This window comes from Rhinolophus sinicus, chromosome X (genome assembly GCF_036562045.2).
Source record: "Rhinolophus sinicus isolate RSC01 chromosome X, ASM3656204v1, whole genome shotgun sequence".
Classification (NCBI taxonomy): Eukaryota; Metazoa; Chordata; class Mammalia; order Chiroptera; family Rhinolophidae; genus Rhinolophus; species Rhinolophus sinicus.
The window spans coordinates 31069163-31092266 of NC_133768.1; the positions used below are offsets into that span (position 1 = coordinate 31069163).

At 38.5% G+C, this 23104-nt stretch overlaps 1 long non-coding RNA gene across 11 annotated transcripts in view; it reads right to left on the reverse strand.

The window, feature by feature from the left end:
* Positions 1–23104, reverse strand: part of LOC141569739 (uncharacterized) — a 204949-nt gene that overhangs the window by 94503 nt on the left and 87342 nt on the right. For 3 of the 11 annotated variants that reach the window (XR_012493501.1, XR_012493500.1, XR_012493499.1), the window contains exon 6: positions 945–1157. The exons of the other annotated variants lie outside the window; for them this stretch is intronic. This is a non-coding gene — a long non-coding RNA (uncharacterized LOC141569739). The remainder of the gene's footprint in view (positions 1–944; positions 1158–23104) is intronic. 11 annotated transcript variants of the gene reach the window in all.

The following is a 23104-nucleotide window of genomic DNA, read 5'->3' on the forward strand; positions in this document are numbered from 1 at the left end:
CAGAAATGGTGCATCTGGTCATCCACTTTGTGCGGGAGGAACAGGGCTCTGAGGTAAGAATATTTAGATTCATGGGAAGTGGCCAATGGCCTGGAAGGGAAGGCTACAAGATCAGATACAAGGAGTTCTGGGGTAAAGGCTTGTGAGTAGAAACATGGGAAGGGGTACAAAATGTGAAGATCTTTGTATCACACATAAATGTCAACCACAGAAGAGGCACCATAAAACCAAGTAGAGAAAATGAGTCAGCCAGTTGACAGCAGTTCTCCTTTGTCATCAGCCCCCCCAGAATTGACACGATGGGCATATTCATGAAGTGGCCGTGGTGGCCGAGATATAGGCCGATAACATTGACTCCCACTTACCAAAGCTGATCTAGCTACTGCTACCTCTGAATGTCCAACCTGTTGACAACAGAGTCTCATAATGAGCTTCCTGATATAGCGCTATCCCTTGATCATATGGTGTCAACAACACTGAGCCCCTTCCATCCCAGAAGGGTCAGCAGTTTGTCTTCACAGGGATAGATACTTATTCCATGCGTGGGTTCAGCTTTCCTGCCTGGAGAGCCTCAGACAGTTCCATTACCCAGGGGACTTTGGAGGCCTGATCCACAAGCATGGAATTCCACATAGCATAGCATCTGACCAGCGGACCCATTTTACAGCAAAGGAGGAGTGAGATGGAGCCCATGACCAAGGCCTCCACTGGTTGTATCACATACCACACTATCCAGAGGCAGCCAGCTTCCCAGAACACTGGAATGGCTTTTGAAAGGAGTAACTGAATTGCCAGTTTTGAGGCTACACTCTGAAAGAAGGGGGTGCCCTTCAGGATACAGTGTAGATATTAAATCAGAGACCTCCATCTGGTGCTGTGTCCCCTGCAGGAAGAATACATGGATCCAGAGAGCAAGGGGTAGAAGCATGAGTGGCCCCACTTACCACGTGAGGACTCTGTGCTTCCAGTCCCATCAGCTCTGGGCAGGGCAAGGTTGGTGGTCATGGTCTGCAAAGAGGGCACACTTTTGCCAGAAGATGTAGGAAGGGTCCCATTGAACTACAAGCTATGGCCACCACCAGGACACTTTAGGCTCCTTGTGCCCAGGGATCAGCCAGCAAGAAGAGGAGTCACAATGGTGGCAAGAGTAATTGATGCTGATCGTTAAGAGGAAGAAAAAAAAAAGACACATTAAAATAAAAAAATAAAAATAAAATAAAATATAGGTATTATATTTAATATAACATATAACTTTCAAAAGTATATAGTACTTAAATGGAAAGAGTACTTCATTTTCTCTTGAAATGAACATAGTGAAAATGAAAATAGTGAGGCATTGAATGTTAATGAAGGAAAAGAATTAATATCTGGTACAGTGTTTTACAAACTATAATAAAGTAGAAATTTAAAAAAAAAAAAGAGGAAGAAGTCTGGCTGTTTTTACATGATGGCAGCAGGGAGGAATGTGTGTGTTACGCAGGTGGTACACCTGGGCACCTATTGCTACTCTCTTCCCCAATTATGACTGTGAATGGGCAAGTGTAGCAATTCCAGCCTCGAAAGAGTATGATTCCCAAAGGCTTAGGCTTCTCAGGAATGAGAGTTTGGGTTATACCAGCAGGTATAGCCAGTAAGACCTACAGACGGGATCGCTGAGGGCAAGAGAAATTTAGAATGGATAGTAAAGGAGAGAGGATGAATAGCGACTGTAGCTCCAAGACCAGCTGCAGCAACAGGAGTTGCAATTCGTCCCACTAACCCTCCTTTTCTGAGCTTTCCCCTCAGGATGAGAGGTCCATGGGAACCATAGAGAGTGTTACTGAATCTGTGAGAAGTAGATCTGTGCAGCGCAGGGAGTAGACTGGCAGCCATGAGAATGACCCTCTTAGGAGTGTACGTGACTGAGAGCCCCAGTGGCACCGAGGGCAGTGAGTGAGCATGGCAGGGACGCTAAGGCATGCATGTTCCTGGGAGTCGTGACTCCTCTGATAGACAACTTTGGAGCTAGGACACCTGAAAGCCTTGTAGAACTCTCTTAAAACTGCACTGAAGTCTAAGATACTTTCACCTAATCTCCCTTCCTTCCCTCTCTCCTCTACGTGGGGTTGGATCAGATATCCTTCTCGGCTCTCCTAGCCTCCCCAGTTCTGCCCTCCCCACTCATTTCCCCTCACCAGTCTTTCTCTCAATAAATCTCTTTAACAGCGAATCCCATCTCAGAGGACCCTGGTCAATGCAGCTTTCATCAGATACTCAAAAGGTTTGTGACCTCAAAATGGTTACAACCCGTTCGCCAGATGCTGAGTTTGCATTCCTGCCTTGGAAGATGAGGAACAGAATTTGGAAGAGTTCTTGACTCAGGTCAAGGGTCTCATTTTTGCCATATACTTGATCAAGGAAAATCAGATTGTGCTGATGCATTTGGGAAGATGAGTCAACACTGGGAATAAATTTAGGCCCAACAGTGATTTTTCTTCCCTCTGGCCAGGCAGGTCACCCTAAGCAAAAGCAGTCAGTCTTACTATATAAACTATGGGGACTCAATGGGATGTCACAAAACCAATTCAGCTGGAGGAACAGTCTTCTTTAAATTTACATATTAAAATAATACATTAAAGAGCGTAAACATCCTTCCTGAATCATCCAAGTTGCAGTGCTATCAGTCACTCCAAGAACTTGAAGTGTACCATAAACACACTGTCTTTCTCCATCCTGAAAAATGCAGTGACAAGGGAAGATAATTGCAAACCATTTCAGGAGCAAATTAAATACATCCATTTTAGAGTTCAGACAGTTGAGCTTTTTTATAAAATGTGCGTTCCTCGACCACCCTTGAGCTTTCCCCATGACATGAATTGTGTTCTGCTAGCAGGGAGAGGGACAATAGCTACCAAATAGATCTGTTACCCATGGGAGAGTGTTTAAGAGGTTGGTGACGTCCTCCTCTTATTAGTGACAAGGCTGATTCAGAGCAGTCCTTCCTGACCCATTTATTCATGGGTATGTTATCAAGAATAATCTTAAACTTTCTATTTCATAGCATCATAAACAACAAACAAACTCAAGCAAAATTCATACTCTGTCCCACTTTTGTGCTGGTAATATTTCCTGGGTCTTTGCTACTCAAAAGAGCAAAATCAAAATCTTATTGTCTAACATTCCATTTCTGAAATCCCTCCAAATTTCAGTCTACTTAAAGTAGCTGAGGGTATGTTTCTTCTAGGGTAATGTGTGGAAAGAGGAGAGATTGCAGGTGGGGTCAGGATATAGGCAGGAGTGAAGGGAGTGAAGCCTTTTTCAAAGCACAAAAAGCCCCAAACGTTATTTCCTCGAGAGTAATGTCACCCTAGTGTTCACGGCAGAATATTAGGGTGAAGAGGCTGCTGGAACATCAGTAGGTTTGATCGGATCTTCCCCTCATTCTTATATCTGATGTAGCTGATCCAGTTGCCAAAATCATCTGGGTATTCTCTTAGGGAGAAAGCATTACTGGAAGTTGATTCCAACTCTGCAATTTAATAAATCAGGAGACTCAATTCATCAAGTGACCCTAGAGAAAGCAACTAATCTCTTGCACCTAAATTCATCCATTTGTAAAACTAAGATCATGTTACTTATCGGTTCTTCACTTAATAGGTTCTTATGAAGGGGAAAAATGGCCCAATTGTAATTGAATCAGGCTAAATGGCCCAAATAAAGTTTCAAATCTGATTCATGGGAATCTTTCACCATTATCCATGTTAGCTTTGCATTCACCAGAAGAAAACCTAGTAGCTATCACAGACTCTGAACACGCAGCTGCAAACATTCGTTGAGTACCCTGAGAAGGAAAAGGACAGACTGAAAATGTTACTAGTTAGTATTACTACTTTAAAGGCAATACTATTAGTGTTATAAAACCATTCCTCAAGTGGTGTTTTCAAAAGAGCACATTTCATACAACTAAAAGTACATTTTAAATAGGTTAAATGTTTTACTTATGTTTCAGGAACTCCATGAAGGGAAACACACAGCCCTCAGCAATAAGCCTTAAAACTCCCGTTTTTATTCCTCTCCCATCACACATCACAGGTGCTTTCCCGTCTCTCTCCTTCCAACCAACACCTTGAACATCCATGCTTACAGGGATGTGTTAGCCACATCTAACAACTCTTGATTCCATGAAACTCTTGTCCACAAATCTGCTTCACCATTTCCTTATGATTCCTCCAGCACAGACGCTCTCAAAAACAGTGTGTCACCAGAATTCCCTCCTTGGATGGCAAGAAAAGGAAAGGGCAAGAAAATGGCTCATTTTAAAGGGCATGGGAAGAGTAATGGTCAGAAACTCTAAAGCGTCAAGAATTTTGACTCCATCACACTATGATCTAGCTCTCATCTACCATATTACATATTTATAAATCCTACAATATTTCCTAAATGCTTTTCACTAGTAGCATATGAAGAGAAATGGTTCTTATGGGAGAGAGAAACAAGCCATTGGAGAGGGAAATAACAATAGACTCTGTTTCTAGCTGGTCAGCTGCAGCTCCAGCAGTAACTGGATGTTTTCCAAGTCTTCGTTCACCAAGAATTGTTCATAATGATGCCTATGAGAGGAATTTTTCCTTTTAAATTTCACAGAAATATGTTCATGTGCTATGAACTAGTTTCTGCATTGGATTCTACCTTGTATTATTGTTATTTGTTAACAGGCCTGTCTCCATTAGCTCATAAACCTCTTGAATACAAGGGCAGTATCTTCTATTTCTTTGTATTCTCTAAAGCAGTGCATCCCCAAGACTTACTTGTTTTACATGTGGAAATTTGGATGTCTTATTCTCCTTCACCTTTCCCCCCTTTTTGTTAATTTTTCAATTACAGTTGATATTCAATATTATTTTATATTAATTTCAGGTGTACAGCATAGTGGTTAGACATTTATATAATTCAAGAAGTGAACCCCCTGACTAGTCTAGTACCCACCTGACACTATACATAATTATTACCATATCATTGACTATATTCCTTATGCTTTACTTTAAATCTCCATGACTATTTTGTAACTACCAATTTGTACTTCCTAATCCCTTCACCTTTCTCACTCAGCCCCCTAACCTCACTCGCATCTAGCAACCATTTGTTTGTCCTATGAATTTATTTCTATTTTGTTTGTTCGTTTATTCTGTTGTTTAGATTCCACATATGAGATCATATAGTATTTGTCTTTCTCGGTCAGACTTATTTCACTGAGCATAATACCCTCCAGGTCCATCCAGGTTGTTGCAAATGGTAAGATTTTATTTTTTTAAAGCAGAGTAATACTCCATTGTATAAATGTAACACAATTTCTTTATCCAATTGTCTATTGATGGGCATTTCCGTTGTTTACATATCTTGACTGTTGTGAATAGTGCTACAGTAAACACAAGGGTGTATATATTGTTTTCAATTAGTGTTTTGGATTTTTTTGGATAAATACCCAGGAGTGGAATTGCTGGGTCATAAAGTACTTCTATTTTTAATATTTTGAGGAACTTCCATACTGTTTTCCATAGTGGCTGCACCAATTTGCAATCCGATCAACAGTGCATGAGGGTTCCCTTTTCTGTACATCCTCTCCAACACTTTGTTGATTTATTGATGATGGCCATTTTGACAGGTGTGAGGTGATATCTCATTGTGGCTTTAATTTGTATTTATTTGATGATTAGTGACGTTGAGCATCTTTTCATATGTCTGTTGGCCATCTGAATGTCCTCTTTGTAGAAATGTCTATTCAGGTCTTCTGCCCATTTGTTAATTGGATTGTTTGTTTTCTTGGTGTTGAGTTATACGAGTTTCTTAATAAATTCTGGATATTAATGCCTTATCAGATGTATCATTGGCAAATATCTTTTCCATTCAGTAGGATTTCTTTTCATTTTATTGATGGCTTCCTTTGCTGTGTAAAAACTTTTTAGTATGATGTAGTCGCATTTTATTTTTCATTTTGACAACCTTTGATGATTGTTTCTAGAAATGCTGTGCATCAATTATGTAGTTATCCTAAAATATAGCTTATACAAGGAACAGAATATTTGATTCTTTATTAATCAATTTTTAGAATAATGAATTGATATTCCAGTAACTTTCAAAGAAGCTCACCTTTTTTTTCAAATATTATGAACTCATGAATATTTATATATTAGTGTGCTTCATTATTCCTTTTGATGCTCAAATTGACCTGTCTTTCATCAGCAGGAATCTTTTTGTCATAAACCCAATAGATACTTTGATACCTTCCTTGCTTTCTACAACATGTTGTCTCAGATTCGTTTTATACATTTCTTGCTCCAGACTTGGAACTAAACATTATTCTAAGGAGTTCTGTTTCCTTTTTGTGGCAAATGCTATTTAGACCATAATTGGGATGTTAGTGGTCCTCATTCCTACTGGATTTTCATTGGCTCTACACTTTTTCAGTGAATAGAATTAGGAAATAAGTACATTTTTAGAAAGTGAAAAACAAATAATGAGTTTATATTGATACTTCTAAGACAAATTTAAGTTTACAAGATTTTTAACTTATTTGATTTTATATTTGTATCCCTTTTCTTTTACAGTGAAAAATAATTATTTCTAATTAAATTCACATAATAATTTGATTTATCCTACTTCATGTATCATAATCTCAAAAATGACTCTGGGTGATGAACACACAATGGGATTTATAGATGATGTAATACAGAATTGCACACCTGAAATCTATGTAATTTTACTAACAATTGTCACCCCAATAAATTTAATAAAATAAAATTAAAAAAACAACAACACTATTATTATTAAAAATAAGAAAATTGAGTGCAGTGTAAGATTTCTTTGAGGTTATTTGGTCTTTATGCTATATTCCTCAAAGAATGTAAAAGGATTTAGAAGGAATACATTTTAAGTCACTTGAAATAATTCTTCTGTGGTTATACCACGAAATTGATCTATAATTAGGTCCTATCATTAAAGTTTGTTTTATATTTAGTGATTGCTTTGCTTTTTATTCTAGCTTAATTTTGGTTTTTATTTGTGTAAAAAATATCTATAATTCCAAAGTCAAAATTATAGAATAAAATACATTTAGAGACTTATAGCTTCCATCCTTGTTCCTACTCACATATTCCCTCCTTCCTCTCATAAGTGATACTCTGCATTCGTTTTTTTCCCCATTGTTTCTTTTGAAAAGAGGGCAGGCATGTGTGCATGTGTATGTGTGTCCTAAGACCAAAGGTAGCAAGCTATACCACACATTTTACTTCACTTTTTATTTATTTATTTATTTTTTTACTTTTAACAACGTATCCTGGAGGTTACTCTATAGCGGTACATAGAAATCTGCCTCCTTTTTAACACTGACTAGTTCTTCATTATTTAGATATACCATATTTTATTCAACCAGTCTCCTATTAAGGAACATTTGGGTTATTGCCAATTTTTTGCTATTAAAAATGCTGGTGAAATTAATAGTTTTTTGCTTAGCATTATATTCTCAAGATCCATCCGCGTTGTCACAAATGGCCCTATTTCATCTTTTCTTACCGCTGAATAGTATTCCATTGTGTATATATACCACAACTTCTTTATCCATTCATCTATCGAAGGACATTTTGGCTAAGAAAAATAAGTGAGACAGAAAAAAGCAGAGAACCATATGATTTCACGGATATGTGGTATATAAACCAAAAACAACAAAAGAACAAGACAAACAAATGAGAAACAAAAACTCATAGACACAGACAATAGTTTAGTGGTTACCAGAAGGTAAGGGGGAGGGGGTGGTAGATGAGGGTAAAGGGGATCAAATATATGGTGATGGAAGAAGAACTGACTCTGGGTGGTGAACACACAATGGGATTTATAGATGATGTAATACAGAATTGTACACCTGAAATCTATGTAATTTTACTAACAATTGTCACCCCAATAAACTTTAATTAAAAAAAGAAATTAATAGTTTTTTAATGTATGTCAGCTTGTATTTTTGTTAGATTTCTAGAAGTGGGTTTGCTTTTTAAAAGGGTATATGTAACTTCTTAAAGATGCTCCAAATGCTCCAAAGAACTGCAGTTCTAACAGCTCTGTAATGCAAGTGCCTGTTTCCCCACACCCTAACCAAAGGAGTATGCTGTCAATCCTTGAAATGCTTTGCCCCTCTGACAAGTGAGAAATAGTATCTCAGTGTAGTTTTAATTTGCATTTCTCTAATCATGATCAACGTAGATCATCTTTGCACATGCTTGAGGGCCATTTACATGTTAAGTTGTATAAATCTCTCTTTGAGACAGGAAAGATTGGATGCTCTTCAAATTATGCAACATGAGTGTCTCTGGTTAGGTTGCCCAAAGGCAGACCTTGAGACAAGGATTCATGTGGAAGTGAATTATGAGGAGGTATGGAATAAGGAAGGAAAGGATGCCAAGGCAAGGTGTGATAGGAAGCACAGTTCCAAGGAATATTGTTTTGGGTTAATCTGATAGGGGAGTTCTGGAGACAATGTGAAACACAATTGTCCCCATCAGGGGGCAAAAGGGCTTGGATATTCATTCTCTATATTGTCATTCACTGGTTAAGGGCTGCCCTCAGGGATTACAGATTCCCAGGCCTAATTTTCTATGTCTCCAGGCAAAGCAGGCCCAAGTTGCCTGAGGGGAATCAGCCAACTAAGAGATTTAAGAACTGGCTGTTGGAAATGGTAAAGGGATTGGAAGGGTTATGGTGGAGCACTAGTAGCATCTGCTTCAATGAGTGACTACCCTCCACACTCATGGCGGGTTAGCACTGTACAAAAGGAACGTTTATCAGGCATGATTTCAAAATCAACACCAGTGTCTATGCTGAATGAGAGAGCATCACTGGCATTTTATTTACTTTATTTGACTTCATAACTATTTGCTAATCACATGTGTTAAATGAAAATTAGTGTTATTTTGTACAGCCAGTTTTCCCTAGTCACACTGTGGAGTTAGATGGCTCCTATGAGGCTTCCTTAGAACTTCCACAGTTGCCTAAGCTAATCCCTTTGTGTGAAATCAACACCCAGGTCTGTGTTGGAATTAAACCAGGGTCCCCCTGACACTAGCATGAGGAATAAACAGAACCTTGTTTTCCCAGGTAATGAGAGCAAACAGCTTTATCCCGGGCGGCGGGTGGCATTCCTTTGAGGTTTTATAACTGTAAGATAATCACACACAAGCAAGAGGCGCAGTTTAACTATCTTAAATGAGAAACAAGGAAAGGAATAGGACAAAATGCCTTGCTTGAGACTATCAAGTGTATTAACCCTGTGGCAAGTTTCCTGACAAAGCAAACATATGTGACCTCTTAGGCCTTTGACCTTGGAGTCCATGTTTTGATTCATAAAAGGACTTAAGAGCTGAAAGATCTCAACATCTCAGAGAAGAGAGCTGTTCTTCACTTCTTTTCTTAATACTTAAAACTAGTGAGTTGAAATAGAGATTATGAGAGAAGAGCTAACACTAACGGAAGTTGACCTGAAGGGTAATTTCCCCATATCCAGACTTTTCCCCCTTCATGCTAAAGTTGAACCTTGGGCAATTTTAGGGTGATCAACTCATCTCAATTTGCCTACGACTTTCTTGGGCTTAGCTCTGAAAGTACTAAGTCCAGGGCAACCCCTCAGTCTCAGGAAAACCATGATGGTTGTCACCTTAGTGATTTCTTGAATAATTGTGGTTATGCTGATGGTTTAGGACAGGGCCTCTCAAATTAAAGTGCATCCAGATTTCCTGGATTCATTGTTAACATGCTGATTCTGATTCAAGAGGTCAAGTTGGGCCTGTGAGTCAGCATTTCTAGTTCCCAGGTGATGCTGCTGCTGGTTTACCCATGGACTACACTTTGAGTGGCAAGGGTCCAAGGCAGCCATAATATTGATGCCATAGCTTTGCTGTAAATCTCCAACACTTGAGATTTAATTTTAGTTCATCTCTGCTTTTAACTTAAGGAAAGAAACGTGCTGTGTGATAATATTATTCCTTTATGAATATTTGTAGTGAAAAGAAAGACATTAATTTACTTGCCAATTGTGCATTTGTGTCTATGAAAAACATTTTAAAGAAAGGGTACTCAACTTACAACAAAGCAAATTTTAACTGATACAAAAATTGTAGATGATGGTTGTTGCTCTATTTTTTATATTGTACTTACTATTCACCTTTTATTTAGTTCTGTTTTTTGGATTTTGAACAAATTTTAAACTTGATATTTTTAGATAATTTTAGTTTCATGAACATGTCTGTATTGTCCATTCCTATCACAATCACATGCAGGCACCATCTGTATCTTCTAATAGAGGTGTGTGTGTGTGTGTGTGTGTGTGTGTGTGTGTGTGTGTGTGTTTTGCCTGATTTCCTTATTTTTAGTTTACAGGGACATATTTCTTTATAAATTTTATATATTTCATATAAAAATATGAAAGTGCTTAATAAGGCTTCTTCCTAGATTTGTTTCATCAACTCCTTACCTAAAATTTCATTTATTTACTTTTCTTTGGACACATTTCCCAATAGCAAATCTCCTTTGAACAGTACACTTGATCAATGCTGTAAGACAGCTTTGATTCCAGGAAAGAAATGCTAATTTTGAGTATTCCTAAATACCACAGCAAGGCTTATAGCTATTAATTTTTATTGCAAACACTAACATGATAAACATATCAAAATCCATACCATAAATTTCCAATGAGTTGTCTAGTATTATTTCTTGACAGTTTCTCAACTACAGGGTGTCCACTATTTATATATGTGTGTGTATATATATATATATACACACACATACACACATATATATATATATATATGGTGTTTTTTTAAATTGCTATCTATTTAGGAGAGGATTCATAGAAAACAGCAAACATTTCATTTATTAGTTCTATCACAGTTAAGAGATATCCTCTCAAATCCATCAACTTCATTGGATTTTTAAATCTATTAATGGTTAATAAGTGTGTCTGTGTATATACTAGTATGTGTATAAGTATAGTGAGGCAAAAATACATATTATTTTTGTTTGTAATAAAAAACCCAAATAAATTTATTTTATTTTTAAAATTTATATTTCACGTTGTACTAGAAAGGATTTGATATAACTTGCATAGATGTATTTCAACATAAAAAATAGCAAGCATTAAAAATGGGGTGAAAAAATAAAATAAATCAGAGGGTAAAGTCAAACTAGACGTAAACATAGAAGTAGTACAATAATAATATTCACATCTAGAGTTTAAGCTTCTAGAATCAGATATAATAGTACCCAAGAGATAAAATCAGGCAAACTGATCTATATCTTGTACAGGATTAGTTCATGTAATATTTCATCTTGTTCCAATGGCATCAGTGCCAAGAACAAAGTATTTGTCATAAGAAAATTAAACTTATTAATCAATGAAATCAACATGTTGTCTACATACATTAAAATTTACCTGTTTTAAGTGTATAATTTGATGAGTTCTGACAAATTTACATATTTGTGTAACTACCACAATCAAGATGCAAAACATTTTCAAAAACCCTAAATGTTCCCTTGTGCCCCATCCTCTCCACCTTGGATTAGATTTGTCTTTTCTAAAATGTCACATAAATGAAATCATTGAGTATGTATGTGGTCTTTGTGTTGGGTTTCTTTCCTTCAGCACAATGTTGTTGAGATTCAGCCATATTTTTGTGTGTATCAAAAGTCCCTTTTTTAAATTAAAATAATATTCCATTGTGTGGATATACCACGATTTGTTTATCTATTCACCAGCTGATGGACCAATGGTTGTAAGAGAAGGAAATTTGAAACAAACAAACAAACAAAACAAACTGTAAATCTGCCACTTTGGCTTTATAAATAACAGAAGATATAAAGAGAGTGGGATTCTTGCTAATATATTAATTAATATCAAAAAACTAATATTTTGGGCTGTAGCAGAAATTTAGGACTGAAACGAGGAATAAAATGTAGGTTTCCCAAGCCCAATGTGACTCCTCTACTCTGTTCCTATCCCCTTACCCTGGAGTGGACTCAGCAGGCAACTCACAGCCCCCTTCTTATCCCCACCGCAATTACCTCTACTCACTTCAATGCAAGCAGCTGGTCTATAACTTGTTGTATCTATTGAATTTTCCATGCAAGATTTCACTTGCTAAAATGGTTCTCAGATTAAAAAATACTGAAAACCCATTGAACCAAATCATCCCAGAAAAATGAGGGTTATCTCTGTTTTAAAATACAAACTTTCAGTGATAGAACAATGCCTGCCACTTATATGACACTTCTACTTCTTTAAAGAGCCTCCACAGACATTTCATTTGGCCAGAAGAACAAAGTTAATCAATAAAGGCAATTAATTAAGACTGCACTCGAAAATGTGTTAAGTCCAGTTAACATTTAATTATCCTTGTTAATGGGAAATACGCGTGCAAAATCTAGACACAGACTAAAAAACTTAATTAGAGCAAGTAGTTTCTAACTTCTCTCTCTTTAAACTTTGACTGGAGGTCCTAAAAATTATCCACAGTGGCAAAAAAAAAAAAAAAAAAAAAAAAAGGCACTATTCATGGGTTTCGTTTTCTGTCTCTCCTGCAAGAGAGTGGTGGTGAAGAAGTGAAATAAGAACCTTGGGAAAGCAGATTTTTTAAAACCCTGAAAATATGACTTTTCAAAAACGGATTGCCAAAACTTGACATGACAAAGACAAGTTTTTAAAAAGTGATTTAAAAGTCTTCCAACAGGCAAATATTAAAACATCAACAACAGCATAGCTTAACTTTGGGCCATTACTGAGACCAGGAGGAGAGGCAGGCCGTAGCTACAGAGTGACAACCGGTCCCAGTTTGCCTGGACGGTTACGGTTAACAACGGTTGTCCTGGCATCATTGTTAGCAGTGCGCTCTTTCACTTTCACAGGTGTCCTAATTTCGACAAATTATACGGTTATCCTAGCTATAAGGAAACAGCACTGAAGCACAAATAGCCAAAATGGGAAAATTTCCTGCCTTTTTCCCATTTCTCCTGCCCCAAAGATGCTCAACTGAAACACTGCACTATCTAAACTGTACCTATGACAAGACTTCCTGTCCCTTTTATTCATTCCAATCAGTGTGCTCATCAGAATCACTGAAAAGCTTAAAAGTACTGATGCCTGAGAAACAACTTGGAACAATTAAATCAGTGTCTCTGGAGGCGGGGTCTAGTCCTTGATATTGTCTCAAAGCTTCCCAGATAATTCTAATGTGCAGCCAGGGTGAGAACCACTGATTATGATAGTTATCAAGTAATTATTTCTATTACAAGACACCTGATATTTTGAGTGATGTATGAAACTTCATATCTCCTTGGGGAAGAAAGATGTGCCTGCCTGCCACCCTTAATCAAGGACCATGGCATACCCCCCTTTGTTCCATCTTCTGGGTGGCCAAAGGTCCTGTTCATTCTTATTTTCTTTTCACACAAGGATAAACCATTCTACTTTTTCCTCTGAAATCTTCAATACCTGGAGTGATAAAATAACAAAGCTTGAATTATAATAGTCCAAACGAAGAGCTTCTTTACGCTGGGATAAAGGCACTTGAAGTGATAAGTAATAAAGAAGTTTGAAGGGACCTTCAAGTTGGCCACTCCTTGTCATTTGATGGAAGCTCTGATATTCTGAAAGCTAAGCAACTGAAGCTAGGTGGCAGTCCTGCTTAGGCAATTAAAGACACCATAAAGACAATGATAAAGAAGACCCACACAGAAGGAAACCAAAAAGAAGTTACCACTGATTTAACACGGGCATGGGAACAACAGGGCAAAACTGACTTGCTAACATTGTGCCTTTCAATAGTCTTCCTTAGCCAAGTTGGGGGATTTCCCTAAAATTATGGGCAACTCTTGAACTTTTCAGATGCTTCTCAATATTCTTTATAACTTCTTCACATTCCAGGTTTTTGGAGATTGCCCTCCACCACCACCACCCCTCAGGCGTGTCTACAAATAGATACTGGCTAGTCATTTATCTTACTTCTATAAAATGAAAGAATGTGAAGAGGTTCTGGAAAATATTGGGAAGCATCTGAAATGGCAATATATGTTACAGACACTCAAAACAATGACGAAATGGGATTTTATTTTTTTAGGAGGGTGCAGCTCACAGTGGCCCATGCCCGGGATCGAACTGGCAACCTTGGTGCTTCCAGCACCATGCTCTAACCAACTGAGCTAACCAGACAAAATATGATTCTTTAAAAGGACTTATAGAACTATAAGGATGTTTACCAAAATATTAGTAGCATTTATCTCTAGGTCAAGGGGTTTGAGGAGATTTTTATACTCTTTTTTATACTTTTCTGTCTTGTTTAACTTGCTTTACAATAAGCATATATCCTTTTATTTTAAAATTTCAGTACTTTTATGAGTTATGTCCTTCAAGTCACTAATGTCCATTAGTAATTAGACAATTAGCAGATCATGACTTTTTTCTGTCATGTTTATTCTCAGCCCAAGGCTTGCTTTACTTCAATTGATGGCTCTCCTAATTATAGTTGTTAATTGATGATGCCAGTATGTGTTCACCCCAATCAATAGATTGTGCTTGTATTCACTCTAATTTGGAAAACTAACCAGAAGTTGATGTTTTTGTTTGTTTACTGTTGTTCTGAGGAATACCAATGATGAAGCTAGGGCGTATTTAGTTGTGTAGGTTTCATACATCCTTAAGTGTTTAAGAAACTATTCCTTAAAGAAGACGTAATTTTAGAAATTACAAGATAAATTGCTATATGAGAACTAAGAGGTCAGAATGACTTTGTGATTCATATATATATATATATATATATATATATATATATATATATATATTCATTGAGTTATTTGAATTAAGCATAGCACATTAATAAGTACAAGTACAGATGGGAACACAACTGAGAGTAACAGTTGTGTATCCCAACGATCGATCAACTGTTCTCAAAAAAAAGCTTCAATATTTAATGAATCCCAAACAGGATAAATAAAAATTGATCTATACCTTCATATATCCTAATGAAATTGTGGGATAACAGAGACAGAGAAAATATCAATGTCAGCCAGAGATAAAAGACGAATAATCACTTATAAAGGAATGTCTATTAGATCAATAGCCACAACTGAAGCCAGAAGGCAGTGGAATAATAGCTTTAATATTCTGAAGTTAAATAACTGTCAACTTAGAATTTTGTACCCACAGGAACTATATTTCAAGAATGAAAATGAAATTTAAAAAAAATTAGCCAAACAAAAGTTAAAAGATCTTTATCAATAAATGCTCATTAAATTCTAAAGGACTACCATTCAAGCAAATAATCTCAGAGGTAAGACCTGAAATGCAAGAAGGAAAAATAATGGATAAAATCCATTGAGTACTGAGTATATAAAACAAGTGAATATATAGCTAGTAATGTCTAATCTTTAAAGTGGAAAATAACATAGAACTGAAATACTGGATAACCAGGTAAGTATGGAGAGTGGCCATCAGATATAATGCGAAGGTCCTTGAGTTGTTCAGTAGGAGGTTAAAGATGTTTTTATCTTCCTCCATATTTTATATCATCAAGATAATATACAACTTCTAAATTTGTGTGTGCCTAATATATGTAAGAATATGAAAAAAAGGTGAAATAAACAAATTCACTAACTTGGGGAAATTTTAACACATTTCTCTTTGGAATTCATAAAATAAGCAGAAAAATCAGTTAAGAGATAGAAAATTTGAACATGACAATCAATAAGCTTGGTCCGATGGACATACATGGAACACTGTATGCTGCAAAGCACGTTTTTTTCAAGCACATAGGGAACACTTATATGTTAGACCATAAAGTAAGCACAGAAAGAGGAGATGCACCTCAGCTCATTTGATGAGGCTAGCACAACTTTGATTCCAAAACCAATCAAGGATAGTACAAGAAAGGAAAATTATAGGCTGTTCTCCTTGATGAACATAGATGTAAAAATCCCAAATACTGTGTTTCCCCGAAAATAAGACCTAACCAGACAACCAGCTCTAATGTGTCTTTTGGAGCAAAAATTAATATAAGACCTGGTATTATATTATTATTATATTATATTATATTATATTATATTATATTATATTATATTATATTATATTATATTACATTACATTATATTAGACCTGGTCTTATAGTATAGTAAAATAAGACCAGATCTTATATTAATTTTTCTCCAAAAGACGCATTGGAGCTGATTGTCTGGCTAGGTCTTATTTTTGGGGAAACACAATCCTATATTAACAAACTGAATTTGGCAGTGTTTAAAAAGATGACCATGTTTAGTTTACTCCAGAATTCAAGATTAATTTAATATTAGAAAATTGATGAATGTAATTCACTACACTGATAATTTAAAGGTGAAAAACCATTTGGATACAGAAAATAGGTCTGATAACAAAGTCAATATATACTCATCATAGTAACACTCAGCAAACAATAAAAGGGACCTTCTCTAACCTGATAAAGCACATCTCTGAATATGATAGCAATTATTACACTTAATAGTGACAAAATTAAAGAATTACCTTTAAGATCAGAAAGAAAAAAAAAGACAAGGGAGACTTCTATCACCACTTCTATTCAACATTATACTGGACATCTTAGCTAGTACAATAAAACAAGAAAAACAATTTTAATGTATAAGAATTGAAAAGGAAGGAAAAGCTGTCATTATGGCAGATGATGTGATTATCGGTGTAGGAAATCTGACAGAATTTATCATTTATTAGAGTTAAGAAAAGTTTAGGACAACCAAGAGGGCACAGTATGTAAACGCTGTGTTTACCTTCTCTCACAACCACATCAAAATTACAACTAATCTACAAAACAACCATTATTGAGAATCGCCTAAAATCAAGCTGAACTGAAGGCTTTCAGCTAAGGACGTGCAGAAGAAGCCACCTCCAGACTGGTAGGAAGGTCAGAGACGAAGAACAGGTTGCTCTCACACCCGCGTGTGACCATTAAAGATCGGGAGGGCTATTTCGGCTGTGGGGGTCCCCCGGATATAGAAGCCCCCTCACTATAGAAATTTTAAGTCTCCTTTTCCCTAGTTTTTTAGCTCCTTAGCCCCTGGCTTTGACTACACTTCTAATCAGTTTGTGAATCCTAGACTAAAGATTGCTCCTAGCCCGAATCACAGAATGTCTCTCACCCCTGCTTCAGATAACTACTTAAAAGCCTGTGACTTCCCAACATCCCCCAAGCCATTCTGGACCCCCCAGACCAGCATACTTGTTGACTGTAAACACTAAAGCCTAATGTTCTTTCCAACCCAATCTGGGCCCAGCTCCTGGACAACTGAGGCCACCTAAACGACTGGTTGAATGGCCACAGGCTCTATAGAGCTAAGGGATTTATTAATTAAAATATATTTTTCCTCATTCAGGGGCCTTGGGGATACAGAGGATACCCCAGCAAGATTGCCAGTCCCAACCAAAGAAGCCAATACGGGCTTCCAGGTGGATCCTGAGACCCCTTTCTCTCATCTGAGATCAGATAGGGCGAGAGTTCCGTGAATCCCCCAATAGGTAGAGACAGCTCTACACCCCTGTCCAGCAGGAAGCAGATACTGAAAAACAGAACTTCTGTCCCTCAACTTCCCATAGAGATTTTATGGGGATCACGTCTCTCAAGGGGAAAACAACGCAGGCAGTTAGACATCGAGTCTCTGCATTACCGACCAAAAGACCTCCCCTCTCTGTCCAAAGCTTTCACTTTTCATTGTAAACAAATGGGTACAAGATACCTAACTAGATCAAAGCAGCCACTCACACCTGCTGTGCAGTCTGAAAAAATGAGGTAATAGCCTCTTGTCAATCACAGGTATCAATCAAGTGGTCCCACGCCCGGAAAGGAACAGCCCATTTGAGAGAAAAAGATAAAAACTCCAAGTCCTCGCCAGTCAGGGCCTTTTGTGAGCCCGAGCCCTTGCCCTTTGGGCCTTTGAGCCTTTTGAGCCTCTTCTTTTGCTTGGCTCGCTCCAAACTCTTTGGAGTGTACTATCCCTTTTAATAATGGCCCTTGAGCCACTGCTTTCTGCCTGGGCCCGCTCCTATTTCTTTGAAGTGTACTATCTCTTCAAATAAACTGCTTTTCACTACTTTACTTTAGTATCTCATTCAATTCTTTGCTTGAGACGCCAAGAACCTGGATCCTGCCCTGAGAAGAGCCCACCCTCCGGTAACACCCCCATCCCCTAAAGAAGCGAGAGATTCCAGCCCCACCCCAGCCCAGGGTTCCAGTCCTGGGGAGAGAAGTCCCCATAATTTCTGGTTATGAAAAATAGCAGAGATTGTGACTGAGTGAGACAGTGTGGCTGCACTCACAGGAGCTCCTCTTAAAGGGACTGCGGGTGGACTTAACCACCAGTGGAATCACTCGCTCTGAACTACAACACTGGGACAGCAGCTGGAAAGGTGGCAGGGACAAACGGTGGGTAATTGAGTTGTCTGGTTTGGGACGGGCTGGGGAGGTGGCTTTCTCCTGGATGGAAGAGCTGGCTGGTGGAGGCCATTGTTTCTTTGTTGAACCCTCCCCCTTCCTGGCATGTGAACACAGGCGGCTGCCATTTCTGAGTCTCTGCTGTGTGTCCACCCCACCCTGGAGATTTGAGACCTGGCCCTGCCAAACTTTTGGGCACAGCCAGGCTGCTTTCAGTGTCTTTCTCATGCAGACCACCTGCCTTGGCTCAAGCCTTGGCTCAAGCTGCACTTTCCTAGGGTCTCTCAAAGGTTCCTGGAGAGCAGCATCTGGTTTGAGCGTATCCTGTACCTTTGGCTGAGCAGCCCTAAGCCAGCACTAGTGGCAGCCGGCCTTGGTTTGTGGCTTGGCCTCTCAAAAGCGCTTCCAAGCTCAGCACGGGTAGTAGACATCTGCGGATTTCTTTCTGGATCTCACTGGATCTCCCGGGTAGGGCACAGGCTGTGGCTGAAGTAGACCTACAGTGGGTCCCCTCCAAGGTGGTCCTGGGGCTGGCACCCCCAGTGGCCAGCTTCAAAACGAGCTGGAGTATCACCTAGCCGTTTCCAACTACGACACACCCAAGGGGTGGATTGAGCAGGCACCGGAGTCCTGCTGACACAGATCCTGCTCTATAGGGTCAGTCCCTGCACACCCTGCACAACAACACTTCCACTGTAGTCAAGGCCAGTCCTCACAACCAGTGAGCCCAAGGGTCAGTCCCTCACACTGATGTGCAATTATCAACCAAGGCTCAACTACAAAAGGAGGGCACACACAACCCACACAAGGGATGCACCTGGAGTGTGTGGCTCAGATGACCAGAAAGACTGTGCCACTGAACCCCCAACACACCTACTACATAAGGCCACTCTACTAAGACTGGAAGACATAGCAGCTCTACCTAATACACAGAAACAAACACAGGGAGGCAGCCAAAATGGGGAGACAAAGAAACATGTCCCAAATAAAAGAACAGAACAAAGATCCAGAAAAAGAACTAAGCAAAATGGAGATAAGCAATCTATCAGACACAGAGTTCCAAACACTGGTTATAAGAATGTGCAGTGATCTCATAAAAATGGAGATGGAAACCATGAAAAAGAACCAGTCAGAAATAAAGGACACAATGGAAATGAAGAATATATTACAGGGAATCAATAGATTAGATGAAGCAGAGGATCCAATCAGCGATGTAGAAGATAAGGTAGCAGAAAACACCCAACCAGAACAGCAAAAAGAAAAAAAGAACCCAAAAAATTGAGGAGAGTTTAAGGGGCTTCCAGGACAATATCAAGCGTATCAACATTTGCATTATAGAGGTACCAGAAGGAGAAGAGAGAGAGCAAGGAATTGAAAACTTATTTGAAGAAATAATGACAGAAAACTTCCCTAACCTGGTGAAGGAAATGGACACACAAGCTGAAGAAGCACATAGAGTCCCAAACAAGATGAACCCAAAGAGGCCCACACCAAGACATATCATAATTAAAATGCCAAAAGTTAAATACAAAGCAAGAATCTTGAAAGCAGCAAGAGAAAAGCAATTAGTTACCTACAAGGGAGCCCCCATAAGACTGTCAGCTGATTTCTCAACAGAAACTTTGCAGTCAAAGAGGGAGTAGCAGGAAATATTCCAAATGATGAAAAGCAACGACATACAACCAAGATTGCTCTACTTATCTAGGCTGTCATTTAGAATTGAAGGACAGATAAGGAGCTTCCCAGACAAGAAAAAGCTGAAGGAGTTCATCACCACCAAACCAGTATTACAAGGACCTTTAAAAGGGACTTCTTTAAGATGGGAAGGGGTTTAAGGATGGATGAAAGGGGAAGGGATTAAGAAGAACAAATTGGGTGTTATACAGTAGTCATGGGGATGTAGGGTATAGCATAAGGAATATAGTCAACAATATTGTAATAACTAGGTATGGTGATAGATAGATACTAGATCTATCAAGGTGATATTTGGGAACAGGGTTGGGGGCAGGGTGAAAAAAGTGAAGGCATTAAGAAATATAAATTGATAGTTAATACACCATGGGGAATATAATCAACAATGTTGTGAAGATCATGTAAGGTGCCAGATGGGCACTGGACTTATCAGGGGGATCACGTCATAGACTGTAGATGCCTGACCAATGCGCCATACACCTGAAGAGCTGAAGTAGAATAATACTGAATGTCAACTATAACTAAATATATAGGTATATATAGTCATGGGATGTAGAGTACAACATATGAAAATAGTCGATAGTATTGCAACAGCTATATAAGATGTCAGAGGGGTAGTAGCTTGGGGGGTGGGTTATCATTTTATGAGGGGTTTAGATGTCTATTACGTTGCTTCGTACACCTGAAACTAATAAAAAAAAAAAAAGAAGAGTTTAGCAGGTGGGAAATGTAAAATGTACTATTATTTGCAGAGTCTCAGTCTCAGCATCACCACGTCTACCTGATGGGTCTACAGGTCTACAGAAGGGTATGTTTGGAGCTGAGAGATTAATAATTAGCATGCTCATTCAGTATCAAAATTTCCAGGGATATAGTATGCTATTCCCATCTGTATATTCAAGGCTCCTTTTGTTTCAGCAATGTTTCCTGGATTTATATCTGTGAACTTTTCTGTTCCACTGTTTGGTCCTTAGGGTTTTTTTTTCTTGTGGGCTACAGACAGGTGAAAAGAAGCCACTTCATGCATATATGCCATATGGTAATATAGCTAAATTAATGTTCAGTTTGTTAACAATGGCATATGTAAATCTAGCAACATGAAAATGGCTACCCAGTGCAGCATGGCTCTGCACAGCTTTCAGAGGTCATCACCATCATCACCACCACCAAGCCCTTAACACGGGAACTGCAGGGACAGAGCCCCAGAGAGCAGGTTCCAGGCTCTCGACCGCACGTGGAAAGGTGCTGGCTCGGGTAGTAGTTGGCCATCAGCTGTTACTGGTTAGCCATTAGCCACTAATACAACTGCCGTGGCTGAGCTAGCAAGAGCGGTTAGCAAGCGGATTGTGGGTTGCAGATCCTGTTGATTCTACTTCCTGTGTCTCTCCCGGCCACCACCGAGACTGGGGTGCAGAAAGACCCTTCGTTGGGGTACTGGCGGATGTTTGCTTTTGTGTCTTGACCAGCCGCCATCGAGACTATAGTGGTGTGACTCCCCTATCTATGGCTCCATCGTTGTTCTTTTTGGCCTCACCATGTCCTGCGTTCTTGTGCGGGGAGCAGGATCTGAGACCCTGCAGTATAGGAACATAGCTGCCATTGTCAAGGTCTGCACAAGGTAGGGTCTTTCTGTGTCTAAGAAGATTAATTTCATGTTTGCAATCCAGGATGCTACTCTGGGACAATACTAATAATGTCACAAAGATAGCTTTACTTTCTTTATTCCCAGGCCCACTTTAGAACACCAAATCCCTTCTCCTGGTATCTGAGAAAAGAAATCCAAACAATGACAACAAATATATATATATATATACATACACACACACACACACACACACACACACACACACACACACACATATATATATATGATAAAAATAGTATAGGGACTAGTTTTAAGATTCTTTCATTTCTGGTTCTATTTAGAGTCTTTGACTAACAAACTTGTCTCCAAATCCTTACCTTTATAAGTATCAAGAGTGACTGGGCACATGAAGATCAACTGAAGGATATTTTACCTGTGTGCTAGTGTAACCTTTAGTTAGCAGAGAGAGCAACAATTTGATGTGGAAATTGTATTGTTTTGGAGTGGCTGCTCTCCTCCATAATGATGAATGTGAGGTGGGTGGATTTGCGAGCTTTCACTGCTAGCAGGCATTCACTATGCCTCACCTTGATACAGTCATCTTTTGCAAATTACTCTCTCAAATGGCAAGCATCATCTGAAATTAGGCACTTTGCTAGAGACACTATTTGAGGAACAGTTTGGAAGATTCTAAGCTTAAAGGGAATGGAGCGGGAGTGATAACTACATCAACCACAGGAAGCTGTAATGAGTTTATTTACCTGACTGGTGCCTGCAAGGACAGGAAGAATACATATGTTCTCTTGACCTCAATCCCTTCTGGTAACACTTTAGATCTACTATATCAATTTATATTTTTAATTACTTCTGTTTTACTGTCCCTTTCCCTTGCTTACATTTTTAGGTCTATCCTATTAAAAAATAATTATATCCTAACTCCTACAAGCTTCCAAACTCACTGCAATCAAATTTCTTGAAAGAAATTATCATAACCTGCTCATTGCTTATCCCTTTGAAGTGTGGATTCCATTTTTGGTGCCCCACTGCAATGACTCACCAATGTCACTGATGACCTGCTAATTGTCAATCCCACTGCTGTCTTCTCTCTAGCCTCCTTCACCATCCTTCTCCTTTTTTTTTTTTTTTTTTTGGAGTGACTGATTCCTTATGTTAAAAAACGTCAATTTTCTTTTTTTTTTTTTTAACATTTTCTTATTAGTTTCAGGTGTACAAAACAATGTAATAGTTAGGCATTTATCATTTATATCCCTCACACAGTCATAACCCCCCTCCCCCCATCTACTACCCTTCTGACATTGCACACAGCCATTACATTTCCACTAAGACA